Consider the following 13,046-nt stretch of genomic DNA (forward strand, 5'->3'; position numbering starts at 1 on the left):
GAAAGACCTTAGAAGCAACTGGTCCAACTTCTTAATAACTGCATGTTGGACTCCTGCTGTTTAATCAAACGTACCCCAGGCTCATGTAACTCATACTGAAATTCCACCCCTACAAGCTCTCAGTTCTAACTGGAATTCTACCTCATTCACAGAGCCTCAGTGCAGGTCTGTACCCAATTCCCTTTAGTCTCTCTTGGTATTACTGTGTTCTTTTTAAATAGCTGTCATCTGTTCATTCAATGAATAATTGTTGAGTATCTCTGCCAGGTGCCAGATGCTGTGTTAAGCCTTGGCTCATTCCACCTGCAAATCTGCAAACCAAGACTCCCTCTTTCAGCTTTCCTAAAATTTTAAACACAAAGTTTCACCAGCACTAAATCCATGTTTGTTGAATGTGACCCTGTCTATATATCTCTGGTTTTAAAATTTCTCCTTGAATAAATATTGTTCTGGTAGCAGTTGTATGGCCATGGAAGTAGTGGAGAGTAGACTGGAGAATGTTCATTTTATAATTGAAGGGTCTGACAGCTCTAATTAGGATTTTGAAGTTTTCTTCTCTGTGTTAATTGTCTTTAGGAGAGCCACATATTCCAGGCACTGTGACTCTAAGTGAAACACTCAATGAATATTGAAACTGAAGAGAGACAATTCTTATACTATAGCATAAAATAAAGTAACCATTTCCCCTTTCAATTTTAGAGCTACTTATAACAGAAGGTACTCCTGTTGATGCTGCTGATACAGAAAACCAACTAGAGATAAAGGTAGAAGAGCCAGCAGATGCCACCCTTTTGGACAGCATACTTTTCTTGTTACATTCATTCTTGCTTTATTTGTCTAAGATGGTAAGTTTGACATAGTTTCTTCAATTAGAATGTTGATTATTTATTAGTTTGTAAGTGGCTTCTGGTCATGAAGTGAAGAACTTAAAATGTCTTTATGAAAATGACTCCTGACCCTTTGAGTAGATAGCTCCAGAAACAAAAGCCATAGGGGTGTGGCTTTAATGGCTACTTGGTTTAGCACATGAGGAAGATTTGCTGTCTACCAAGGCTGGTCATTTGCACACCTGTAAAAACTTGGTTCTTCCCCTCAGAACCTTTCTTTCTGGCAGGGAGATAACAGCATTCACTTGAAACACAGTAAGATAATGGCAGAAAGAGAGGTATTTATTTGATGGTAGAACATTATTGTCCATAAATGCATTTATTATGGTTGGAAGGGTGATCAATAAGGTCATAAAGTAGTTGAGATGTGTTTGAAGCACAGGCAAAGGGCAAACAGGAGTCTGACATGTGGTTTGTTGTTGATTAGATAGGCTGGGTTGGAGGATGGTGGGGGAAGCTGGTAGTCAGAAGAAATGTGTTCAGAGAAATGGAAACATGAAGAAAAGGATATTTGGGTAGGGCTGGAGAATGTGAATAGTTGGTGTTGTAAAGTGTGAAGTTGGAAGGGGATGGTCTGTTGGAGAGGCCAGCAAATCTTAAAGGAAGTCATGAGCCAAAGTCGCATTAGACCATTAATAGTGGGGATCCTTAGAAAGTTTTAAGAATGAAAGGAATTAGGTTAGATCTGTTTCTTAGAGTCACTTAAGACTGATCTTTCTAAAGAAAATCATGATCCAAACAAGACATTTAATCTGTCTAGAAGCTTATCTAAGCATTTTAGGGCTTACCTCTCCCCCATTGGTATTTGTTGATATTGGACTTTTAGAATTTAATTATAGGAATGAGAAAGCTTTTAGAGGTTGGAGGATAAGATGGTCCTAGGGCCATTGTGACAGTAATCCTCCTAAACTGAAGTTGTTTCCTGTAGATTGTGTTATTTCAAGGCTTGAGTAAGAAAGATGATGATGTTGTTTTCCTTGTAAAATGTATAAATTTTGTAGCCAGGTAGATCTGGTTTCAAATCCCAAGGTTATCATTTAGAAGTTTGGGCAAATAACTAAACTTTTGAAAAAAGTTTTCCTCATCTGAAAAATGTAGATAATGCTTACTCCAATCATAAGAATTTAATGATTTGACAAGGTAAAGTGTCTGGTGAGGTGTCTGGCATTTTGAAGGGTTTTACCCCCACGTACCCCCTAATTCTCATGTAGGCAGTCAGAAGGTGGTATAAAGACAATGAATATTCCTGGGGAGGAAAGACCACCAGGGTGGAAAAGATGTGGTGGGGAGAAACAAATCATTTTTCAGTTGGCTCCATGTTTGTTCATGATGGTGGCAGCCACCTGAGTAAGAGGTATATAGAAGCCAGGCAGTTAGAATAGTGATATTTCCAGTGATTAAAGCAGTCTTCCACAGTCATAATTTGATTATCAGAATGAATCAGCATCACTTGGAAAGTTAACAGCCTCACGATATGGGAAGGATTACTTTATTCATATTTTTAGGTATGCACAGAGCCCTCCTCTAGTTCTAGGTCGGGGGACACGAATGTGGTGCAGGTATGGTCAGTGATTGTACGGTGATAGGTAAGACATAGATGTGAGTGGTAAAGAAGAGGCACAATGTTAGGAGACTGATTTGAAAGGAGATTTCAAAAAGGCATTTTGATGGCCCAGTATGTACAGGACATTGTGCGAGGACTAAAAGAGTCTAACAGGTGTAAGGCATGATTGTGATTTTTGAAAGCCTTAAGAAAAGGACTTAACAAATATATGCAAAAATTATGAACAAGTCAATGTAAAATCTTAAACAAGTAGTATGATATCTGATAGGACTGGAGAGTAATAGGCTCTGATGTGTTTGGGAGATGTGCACCAATCAGATTCATTGATCAATGGAATCTTAGTAGAATCTTGGTGTTAGAAGAAACCTTGGAAGTCTGCTAGTCTAGTTTCTCATTCATTGCTGTAATTTTCTTTACTGTGGCCCTGACGAGTAGTTATGAGGCCTGTACACCAGTATTTCCTAGCATGAGTCACTCTCTTACAAGGCTATATGTTCTTCTGTTGTCTAGTTCATCCTTGTATTGACTCCAAATTTTCCTTCACATGATTTTCTCTATAAAATTGAATTCTTTTCTACATAGAAATCCTTTAAATATTTGAAGTTATATCTTAATTTAAAAATTATTTTTAGTATTTTTATCATGGAAACTTTCAAATAAGAGCAGAGAGAATAGTAGGGGACTATAGGTAACCATAACATACTGTCCATTTCAGAATACTAGAAGAAAAGATTGTGAAAGTTTTACCATAGAGAAATGATGTTTGAGGAGGTAGATATATATTTAACCTGATTTAAACGTTACATAGTGTATACATGCATCAAAATGTCATGTTACCTACTTCAATAATTGTAGTGTTTGTTTCTATGTACTAGTTAAAGAATAAATTTAATTAGAAAAGCTTTAAAGAAAAGCATAGAGAATAGTATAATGAACCCACGGGCCATCACCCAACTTAACAGTAATTCCTTGATAGCCAATATCAGTGAGGTTTTTTTTTAATTTGTTCTAATTGGTTATACATGACAGCAGAATGCATTTCAATTCATTGAATATAAATGGAACAAAACTTTTCCTAGTTGTACACAACACATGTGTAGTCCTACATGTACCTCGGGTAATCAGGTTCATCTCATTCTACCATCTTTCCTATCCCTATGCCCCCTCACCTGTCCTACCTCCCCTCTGCCCAGTCAAAGTTCCTCCATTCTTCCATGCCCCTTGCCACCCACCTCACCCCCATTATGGTTCAGCATCCACTTTCAGAGAGAACATACAGTTTTTGGTTTTTGGGATTGGCTTACTTCCCTTAACCTGATATTCCCATTCACCCACAGATGCCATAATTTTTTCTCTTTTAATGCTATAAGTAATATTCCATTTCATATATGTACCACAGTTTCTTTATCCATTCATCTGTTGAAGGGTTGGTTCCACAAAACTATGGAATGCTTCACAAATGTGGGTGTCATCCTTGCTCAGGGACCATGCTAATTTTTTCTGTATTGTTCCAATTTTAGAATATGTGCTGCCAAAGCAAGCACACTCTGAGTTTTAACAAATGTAGATACCCATATAAAAACTACCATAATCAAGATATAGAACAGTTTTTTCACTAGAAAAGGGGTTTCCTTGGGATCCTTCCCAGTGAGTTCCTTCACCACCTGTTTCAGGCAACCACTGATAAGTTTTTTTTTTTTTAAACTATAGATTCATTTTTCCTACAGTACTATTTCATATATATGCCACTATAAGTGGACTCATATCTAGGAGTGCAATTGCCTCCTACGTTTAATGTATGTTTTTATCTTATGTGATACTGTCAAGCCATGCTAAAAATGACTACAATCATTTTATACTTCCACCAGCAATTTAGGAGACTTCCACTTGACTTCATCTTCACTAGCACTTGGGCCATTCTAGTGGGTATGTCTTTGTGAGTTTATTTCCTGATAATTAATGATACTGAGTGAACTTTTTTTTCTTTTGAGATAGGGTCTCACTAACTTGCTTAGGTCCTTGATAAGTTGCCAGCCTCAAACTTGGGATCCTCCTGCCTCAACCTTCTTTTTTTGTTGTTTTTGTTTTAAAGAGAGAGTGAGAGAGGAGAGAGAGAGAGAGAGAGAGAGAGAGAGAATTTTTAATATTTATTTTTTAGTTCTCGGCGGACACAACATCTTTGGTATGTGGTGCTGAGGATCGAACCCGGGCCGCACGCATGCCAGGCGAGCGCGCTACCGCTTGAGTCACATCCCCAGCCCCTGCCTCAACCTTCTGAGATGCTGGGATTACAGACATGTGCCATGATGCCTGGATCAAATACTTCTTCATGAGCTTGTTGACCATACTGTTTTTGTATGTCAACTCTCTCTGGCTAGCTGGAATCCAGACTTCTCTCAGCTCAGTGCCAACTGTGGGATTGGTTAGCTTATAGTTGTTCTTGGCCCTCACAGGTACTGCTTAGAATGTAGCCCCAAACTGAAGACCACCTCCATGCAGATTTCTGGAACTCTTTTTCTTGTGGCTCCCATCTTTCTGGTAGTTTTCTCTACATATTTTTGGCTGCTTAATCTCCTGGAACTCTGGTCTCTCTCTGCACAGTGAGACTGTTATGCCCCATTTGGGTTCTCCTTCCCAAACTGAGGTCTAGAGGGTGCCTCCAGGTAGAATGCTCACCTATTTGTTCTCCTGCTCTTAGGGGTGACAGTTGCATGTCCCTTGTGGCTTTCTATCTGAAAAATAGCTCTTTAAAAATATATTTTGACTGGGCATGGTGGCACATGCCTTAATCCTAGCGGCTCGGGAGGCTGAGACAGGAGGATCACGAGTTCAAAGCCAAAAGTGAGGTGCTAAGTAACTCAGTGAGACCCTGTCTCTAAATAAAATACACAATGGGGTTGAGACTAGGGATGTGGCTCAGTGATCAAGTGCTCCTGAGTTCAATCCCTGGTACCAAATATATATATATGTAACTTTTTGCAATAATTGAAAAAATATGTTTGTGGGACTTCTAGGATATATTATAGTTTTGGTGAATAAATGACATCCCCTGGTACAACAATTTAACCTGTTTTCTCTATTGCTTTTTTTTTTTTTTTTTTTTTTTGGTGGTGCTGGGGATTGAACCTCGGGCTCCATGCATTCTAGGCAAGTGCTGAGCTAACAACCTCAGCCTCTGTCTGTTGCTTTATATTCCTTGCAAATTGGTAGTCAGGTTTAGGTTCAATTCAGAATAGTAAGGTATTCTTCTAGCATTATCAAATGATACACAAAGGGGCTTGAAATCTTTTTAACTTTTATTTGTCAATATGATTATCATGCATTTAAAAATATTTGGTGTGTTTAATCCAATTAGGAATAGTAATTGTTCTTACCTGATGCTCCATTCCCCCCCCCCCCTTTTGCCTTGTAGAAGCCTCTTTATCTTGGCTCCTGGGACCCTTTGCCACCACCTAGTGGTCATTGTTACCTATTTTCCTTGCTTTTGAAGTATGAGATGTTCCACGTTCATCTTAAACATTTCCTGTCCAGACCTTGAAGGAACTATTTCTCTAAAATAACTTTGGTTCCTTTCAATAAGAAGTCATATTTAGAGGCTACATTCCAAGTACTAGGATTGCTTATTGCTCAAATTGACTGTCATTTGTAGGCCTTTTTAGTGAACAAAGCACAGAAATATGTGGGGGTTTTTCATCATGTCATTTAGATAATTCCCATGAAAATTCAGGATGCTAGAGATTTTACTTCACTTCATCTATCTTAGATTTGTGTTTTCTTTCTCTGATGTTGGAGTTCCAGTTTTCAATGACATCAATATAATTGTTTACAGTATTGTGCCACTTAATGACATTTTGGTCATTAGTGCATAATAATGGAGCTAAAAAATTCTTGTCACCTAGTATTTTTAATATCTTTTCTGTGTTTGATATGTTTAGATATATAAACATTTACAATGTTACAATTGTCTACAGTATTCAGTATAATAATATCTTATAGGTTTTTATCCTCAAAGCAATAATATACCATATATGAATACCTAAGTGTGGAAATGGCTATATTTTCTAGGTTTGTATAAGTATACTCAATGATGTTTGCACACTGAAATTGCCTACGATGTGTTTTTCAGAATTTATTCCCATCATTAAGCAACATACGACTATATTTATATTATTTAAAATACTTTCAGAAATGTATTCCTGAAATGAAATGAAATTCTCTTGTCTTTAAGCTATATCCCACTAAGGTGTGTTTGAAATAACTCATTTCTGTGGTTTGTCACCAAGTTGATATCACAGGTTGTTTCGTTTTTGCTTTCAATATTTAGGTATTACTTTTTAAGATTTTTTAATTTATTTTACAATTATTTAAATATTTAGAAGAGCCAAAGTTAATTTGTAAAAATAAGTTGTTTCTGTTATTTTGTACTGGTGATTGAACCCAGGGCTCCTATCCACTGAGCCACATACCTTGCCTTTTTATATTTATTTAGAGATAGTTCTCACTAAGTTGCATAGGGACTTGCTAAGTTGCTGAGGCTAGCTTTGAACTTGTGATTCTCCTGCCTGATTTTGAAAGAACTCTAGCTTTTGTCCCAGTTCTGTCTATCCTGATGTTACTCTCTTTTATAGTTAACTTTAAAAATTTATTTCATTATGTATTCTGCTATTAAAAAAAAAATAAGCAAATGAGAAAAGGGATATGTAACTCAGTGGTAGAGCACTTGCCTACCATATAAGAGGCCATGTGTTCAATCCCCAGCACCATAAAAAGAAAAAGAAAAGCAAATGATTTTTACATCTAGCTATGATAGGTTTATATAGGTACTGGCTTCACCTTCCCAACTGAAACAACTAAAATAAATATGAAAAAAAACCCACAAACATAAAATTTGAAGATCAAGCAACATTGAAGATCAAGCAACAAAGAATGGTTCTGGAAACATAAGGAACAAATGCTATGAGCTCTATAGTTGTCCCAGCTTTTACTATGTTAAGAGATTCCCAAGCCATGACAAAGAAGGGGAAGTCGGGCAGAACCAGAGGATACCATGAATTGAGAGATGGTGCTGAGATTCCAGGAAAACCAAAGTGACTAGAATTCACAGGGTGGAGTAACAAAAGAAGGTTTCTACATTGAGAGACAATTCTTGAAATTTGTGAAAGGCTCCCTGAGTGTTCAGCAGAGTATTGATCAGCACATAAGTGTGATGAAACTGCTTAGCAAGTCAGAGAAACAATCTTAAGTGATTAGAAGGAATAGGTCCTAACACAGGGACCAGAATAGCACCTGGAAAAAACTATCTAAGGAAGTTGGGTAGAATAATCAGAAGGGTGTTACCTCGGACTGACTATTACAATTTATGTCATACCTAACAAATATTCAGACCCAAGAGACTCAAATTGTTTCCAGTAATTTAACTGTATACAAAATATTAAGAACAGTAATTCGTAATGTATGGCATCGAATCAAAGCTTACCAGGCATGCAAAGAAGCAAGAAAAATACAATCCACAATGATGAGGAGAAGAATCATCCAATCAAAGCCAACTGAGAACTGGCGGAGATGTTAGAATGAGGTAATGGCATTTTTTTAAAGTTATCACTATTATATTTCGTGTGTTAAAAAGGTAAAAAGAGATATAGAAGATATATTTTAAGAAAATCAGACTTCTAGAGTTGAAAATATATGATAAATACAGTGGATGGGATTAATGCCAGAATAAGCATTGCAATGAAATTGTTAGTGAACTTGAAGACATAGCAAGAGAAGTACCCCGAATGAAACACAGAATATAGTGGAGTGATACCTTTAATATATTTGAAGAGCAATAATGTTGGCCGATAATATCGTGCCCAGTGAAATATCTTTCTAAAATGAAGACTTGTACTTACATACAAGCTGAAAGAATTCACCCTACACTTGCACCAAGACAGCAGATGGAAATAATGGAATAAAGGAGTAAAGAAAATGGTTACTGTGTGCATAAATGTTTAAAATAATTTTTCTTATTTGAACATTTTAAAAAGTCATTGACTGTTTAAAGACAAATATCAGTGTAGTATGGGACTTAGAAAACATGTAAAGTAAAATACATGACAACAGTATAAATCTCAGAAGGGTAGTAACTATTGTAACGTTCTTATTGAATATGTGAAGTAATATAGTATCATCTGAAGGTAGATTGTGACAAATTAAAGATGTATATTCTAAACTCTGAAGCACTAAGATTAGAAAACAGAGTTATAGCCAATAGAGGAATAATAAGCCAATAGAGGAATCACTAAAAATACCGATAGTGGTATTTCTGCAAAAGAAGACAGAAAGAAAGAAAAGAAAAAGAACAAAGAACAGAAGGAACAAATAGAAGATTATATTAAGATTACACCTATGTACAGCAGTAATCCAGGGACAGGTGAGCGTCTTTCCTTCTGGAGTCCTTTCATTTGGACTCTTCCGCTTGGCTCTCCTTGTGCTGTCCCCCGCTGGGCTCCGCAGTTGGTTCTTTCCGCTCCCAGCCCCGCCCCTCGGCATCCTCCATCTGCTCACTGCAGTCCACCCAGTGGCTTCCTCTGATGACGCATTTTACGTGCTTTGGGCAAAAAGCGCCTGTGGAGGAAGGCAAAGTTCACTCCCAGTACGCGCCCCCTGCGCTGGGTCCTCCCAAAGTAGGAAACAGTGAAAGACAGGGTCCTGTGCTGTTCTGCAGGGAAGCATCACTTCCGCTCAGCTGTCCCTACACCATGGACTCACAGTACCTGCCACTGTGCTTCCCCGGGGGACCCGGAGCTCCTGGGACCCCTGTCCATGCTCTACGCAGCCCTCATAGCCAAGCTACTGGAGGTGACGGTCCCATTCCCAGGGAGGGACCCCAGCTCTGGCAGGCGGGTGGCTGAGTTCTGGCGGAGTGGGTGCACTGACTGTCATGGCGACGGAGAAATGGAGTGTGTCAGGCCCAAGGCAGGCAGGACGTGACTGTATTGTTAAGCGAGGCCAGTAAGAGTGGACTTGAGCTTTCCCCACTTGCACTTTTTTTTTTTTGACGGAATAGAGGTGACAACCTCATGGTATGTTCCGAAATGCAGCCAACAATCCAAACAGCTAACGTTACTACAGGTCTTTTCCCTAGGGAGACTGCTGGGGAATTGGGCCCAGATGACAGTTATCTGGTATTACCTGTAGAGGGCGGTGAAAACGGAAGAGTAGGCAGGTGTTTACTACACTGCCTTTGAGCAACCATTTAAAATTAGGCTTTGAATTTTATAGAAGGATGTTAAATTCAGAGAAGTTTATCTAAGCCAGTTTTCAAGAGTTGTCTGAAATTACATGTCACTTATCTGTTTATATAAGAGTGGAATGGAAGTAAGATATAAAATCTTATACATATATCATCATTGTTTTTATTTGTTGCCATAAAATTAATTAGTTCTTTCATATATTTAAGTTTTTGTCTTAAATGAATTTTTTAAATTCTAAAAACCAGGTTATCAGAGAAAAGAATGATCCAGAGGGATTCTAGCCAGGTGTTAGACAATGTGATGATATAGGGCCTGTTACAAACTGGAAATGTATGCTCAATTTAAAGTATTTAGATTCGGGCTGGGGTTGTGGTTCAGTGGTAGAGCGCTTGCCTAGCATACATGAGGCACTGGGTTCAATCCTCAGCACCATATAAAAACAAAACAATGTGTCCACCCTAAAACTAAAGATACATAAATATTTTTTAAAAAGTATTTAGATTCATTATACTTGAAAACACTGCAAGAGAACAAAAAATATGAGACTGCCAGTATCCTCTCTCTTGAAGACGCTATTGGAAAATATTGAGGAGGTGGATTTCTGATGAGGAGGTTGGTTTAGAATTGCCATGATTCTTTGTGACTGTTTTGTTATAAATTTAAGGTTTCCCATTTTTTCTAATTTGTCTGTTTCAGCTGTTTACTACATTGCCTGATGATACTCAACCTGGGCCTGATTTTTATGGACTACCATGGAAGCCTGTAGTTTTCACTGTTTTCTTTGGGATTGTATCCTTTGTCATTTTCTTTTGGAGAACTGCTCTTGTTGTGAGTAAATTGACTTACTTATACCTTAGCACATAAGCACAAGGATTATTTTATATAGTCACTGGCCCCCCCTTTTTTTTCTTTTTCAGTTGCTAAAACACAAATTAGTGGTTTAAGTTAAACTAACCTTATAAAATAATTTAGTGTGGGTGCAGTTGGTAGAACTGGTAATTCTTACAGCCATCCTAACCAGTAGTTTCATATGTATCAGAAGTCTTAAAAATGGGATAAAAGATGGGATAGGTTAGATAAATATCCTTTTATGTAGCATATATGTCTAGTAATCTATCTTAAAGAAATAACTATGTTTTGAAGATTTTGGTAATGTTTTTCAATGGAATAGTGTATTAGATTGAAGACTTAGCACAACATAATTCATTTAGGGGTTATTGTATGTTTGATTAATGGAATAGTAGGCAGATTTATTTATTTCAAAGCTTTGAGGTACAGAAAATGCTCACAATTAAATGTGAAGTGGGAAAAAAAGCAGAAACTAAGATTTAAATGTTGATGAACTGTATGTTAATATAAACACATATAAAAAGGGGGAAATGCTGCAAAGAAATACAGTAAAATGAGAAAAAGGAGATGAGATAATTTTTCCAGTCTTTTATATAAATTTTTCCCAGATTTTATGATTTGATCATATGTTCAGAAAATACCTTTTTATTTGGAAGTATAGATTATGTGTTGTCCAAAAATCCATTAAATGTTTTGTTCATTAAGTTTTTTTTTTCCTGAGCAGAATTAGTCTATCTCTGTGTATGTGTGTACATATATGTATAAGTGTGTGTGTGTGTGTGTGTGTGTGTGTGTGTGTGTGTGTGTGTGTAGGCTTATACATACTTATGTTTGTACTGTAGGTTATTCTGTTTCATAGTTATTTAACATAATTGGAAGAAAATTATTTTAGGTAAATGGACTGTGCATATGAAAATCCTAACATTTAAAGAGGCTAAAAGCATTGGATACAAATCTTTTCAAATCTGAGTGTTCTTTTTCTGATTTCTTAATTATTTCAGACATATGATTGTTAAGATAAGTTTCCTCTCCTTGTACAATTGAGTGTAAAATCTCTTAAAAAGTATTCCCTTCTTAAATAGAAGAATCGTTTGCCTGGATTCCTGTGAGGAATTTTCTAATCTCATTGAACTTTGTCTCAGCTAAAAGGAAAAAGGAAATAGAAGGATAAAGAGAAGGGAAAAACATGAAACCATTTTATATTTCTCCCTCTTGTTTCTTTCATTTCAAGAACCGCGGTACCTGTTTCTCTTTTCACTAGGTTATGTGGGATCTGGTTCCTAGCTTGTTGCTCCTCAGTTTCAGCATTTGACTTTGGAACTTTAGTCCCTACCTTAGATGACTGCTTTTATGCTACTTCCCATTTTCCTCTGTTGTCATTTTGAGTAAAAGTTTAGCAAGGCTATGACATTAAAGAAATGTTCATTTATTTCTGTGTTGGAGTTTTCTGAATGCAATTTCCTATTACAAAGATCCCATGGATGATCCATGGACACATCTGAGTATCCCATCACCATTTATAACATTTGAAAGGACAAGTAATATGCTAAGTTACAAAGAAATTTAGTGATGTTTTTAAAAATATTTCTGCTTAGGTTTTATTATCAGGCAGTTTATTGCTGTCTTTTGGAAATGATTGTTTTTGTCCTTTCCAGAATATGTTAATTGTCATTTCTCTTGTTGCTTGTGCATTTTCTTCTAGCAGTCTTCCCTTTCAGATTTCTTGCTATATATATATAGTGGTTTGCAGAAATAAGATGATGTAGCCTCTTAGTTTCTAAATTCAGCCAATAGCCAAATTTAAATTGGAGTTCTAAGATGTTTTCTGGTGAGTGAAAGTGGCATATCTTAGTACAAAGATTATGCCTTTAATATTGTTTCCTCAGATTCCTTTTGAATAGTCATTGTTTCTAGACTTTATCCTGGTTATTTAGAATTGTCAAGTAAATGATTTTGAGGACACACACACACACACACACACACACACACATATACACACACACATCTTTACTGTGAAATAAGGTACATATCTTAGTGTTTTTATGTCAGAGGCTATTTATGAAATATCACTACCAATTAAATTTAAAAGGCTTGTTAACCTTTACTTATTTTTAATCCTATAAATTATTATCCTGAACCAGAATGTTATTAAATTCTCACTTGGTTATGATTCTGACTGTTGTTTTAGGAATGCTGTTTCTATTGAGCAGATGTTTGACATCAAATTTAATCTTTTTTCTCTCTTCTAGGTAAAAGATAGAGTATATCAAGGTAAATTTTTAGGTTTCTTAAACTTGTAATAACCCTTTGTATTGGTGTTTGATGTGTGTTTTATGTATGTTAGAAGTAGATAGAGTGAATTTTAATGTCTATTATCTTTTTTACCTCCTGAAAATTTTACTATTCCTAGGTTGCTAGCATGGATAATAGAGTAGATGATGATGGTTCCAACTCTGAGATAGGAGATAAAGAGGAGAAACAAATTGTGGATAGGGAGATGATGATAAGTTT

General features: G+C 36.6%; 1 protein-coding gene, 1 non-coding gene and 1 pseudogene across 4 annotated transcripts in view; 2 read left to right on the forward strand and 1 right to left on the reverse strand.

Annotated features, from left to right (window-relative positions):
• LOC144252855 (ubiquitin-conjugating enzyme E2 E3-like) overlaps positions 1 to 783 on the forward strand; it is a 57,338-nt gene extending 56,555 nt beyond the window's left edge. For all 3 annotated transcript variants that reach the window (XM_077794932.1, XM_077794931.1, XM_077794933.1), the window contains one exon: positions 700 to 783. The gene's annotated coding sequence lies outside the window, so the exon portion shown is untranslated. The remainder of the gene's footprint in view (positions 1 to 699) is intronic.
• Positions 1 to 13,046, forward strand: part of LOC144252842 (transport and Golgi organization protein 1 homolog) — a 31,647-nt pseudogene that overhangs the window by 1,776 nt on the left and 16,825 nt on the right.
• LOC144252866 (U6 spliceosomal RNA) lies at positions 3,889 to 3,995 on the reverse strand. The gene has a single exon (XR_013343076.1). It is a non-coding gene; the product is annotated as a U6 spliceosomal RNA (small nuclear RNA).

This window comes from Urocitellus parryii, unplaced genomic scaffold, assembly GCF_045843805.1.
Source record: "Urocitellus parryii isolate mUroPar1 unplaced genomic scaffold, mUroPar1.hap1 Scaffold_61, whole genome shotgun sequence".
Classification (NCBI taxonomy): domain Eukaryota; kingdom Metazoa; phylum Chordata; class Mammalia; order Rodentia; family Sciuridae; genus Urocitellus; species Urocitellus parryii.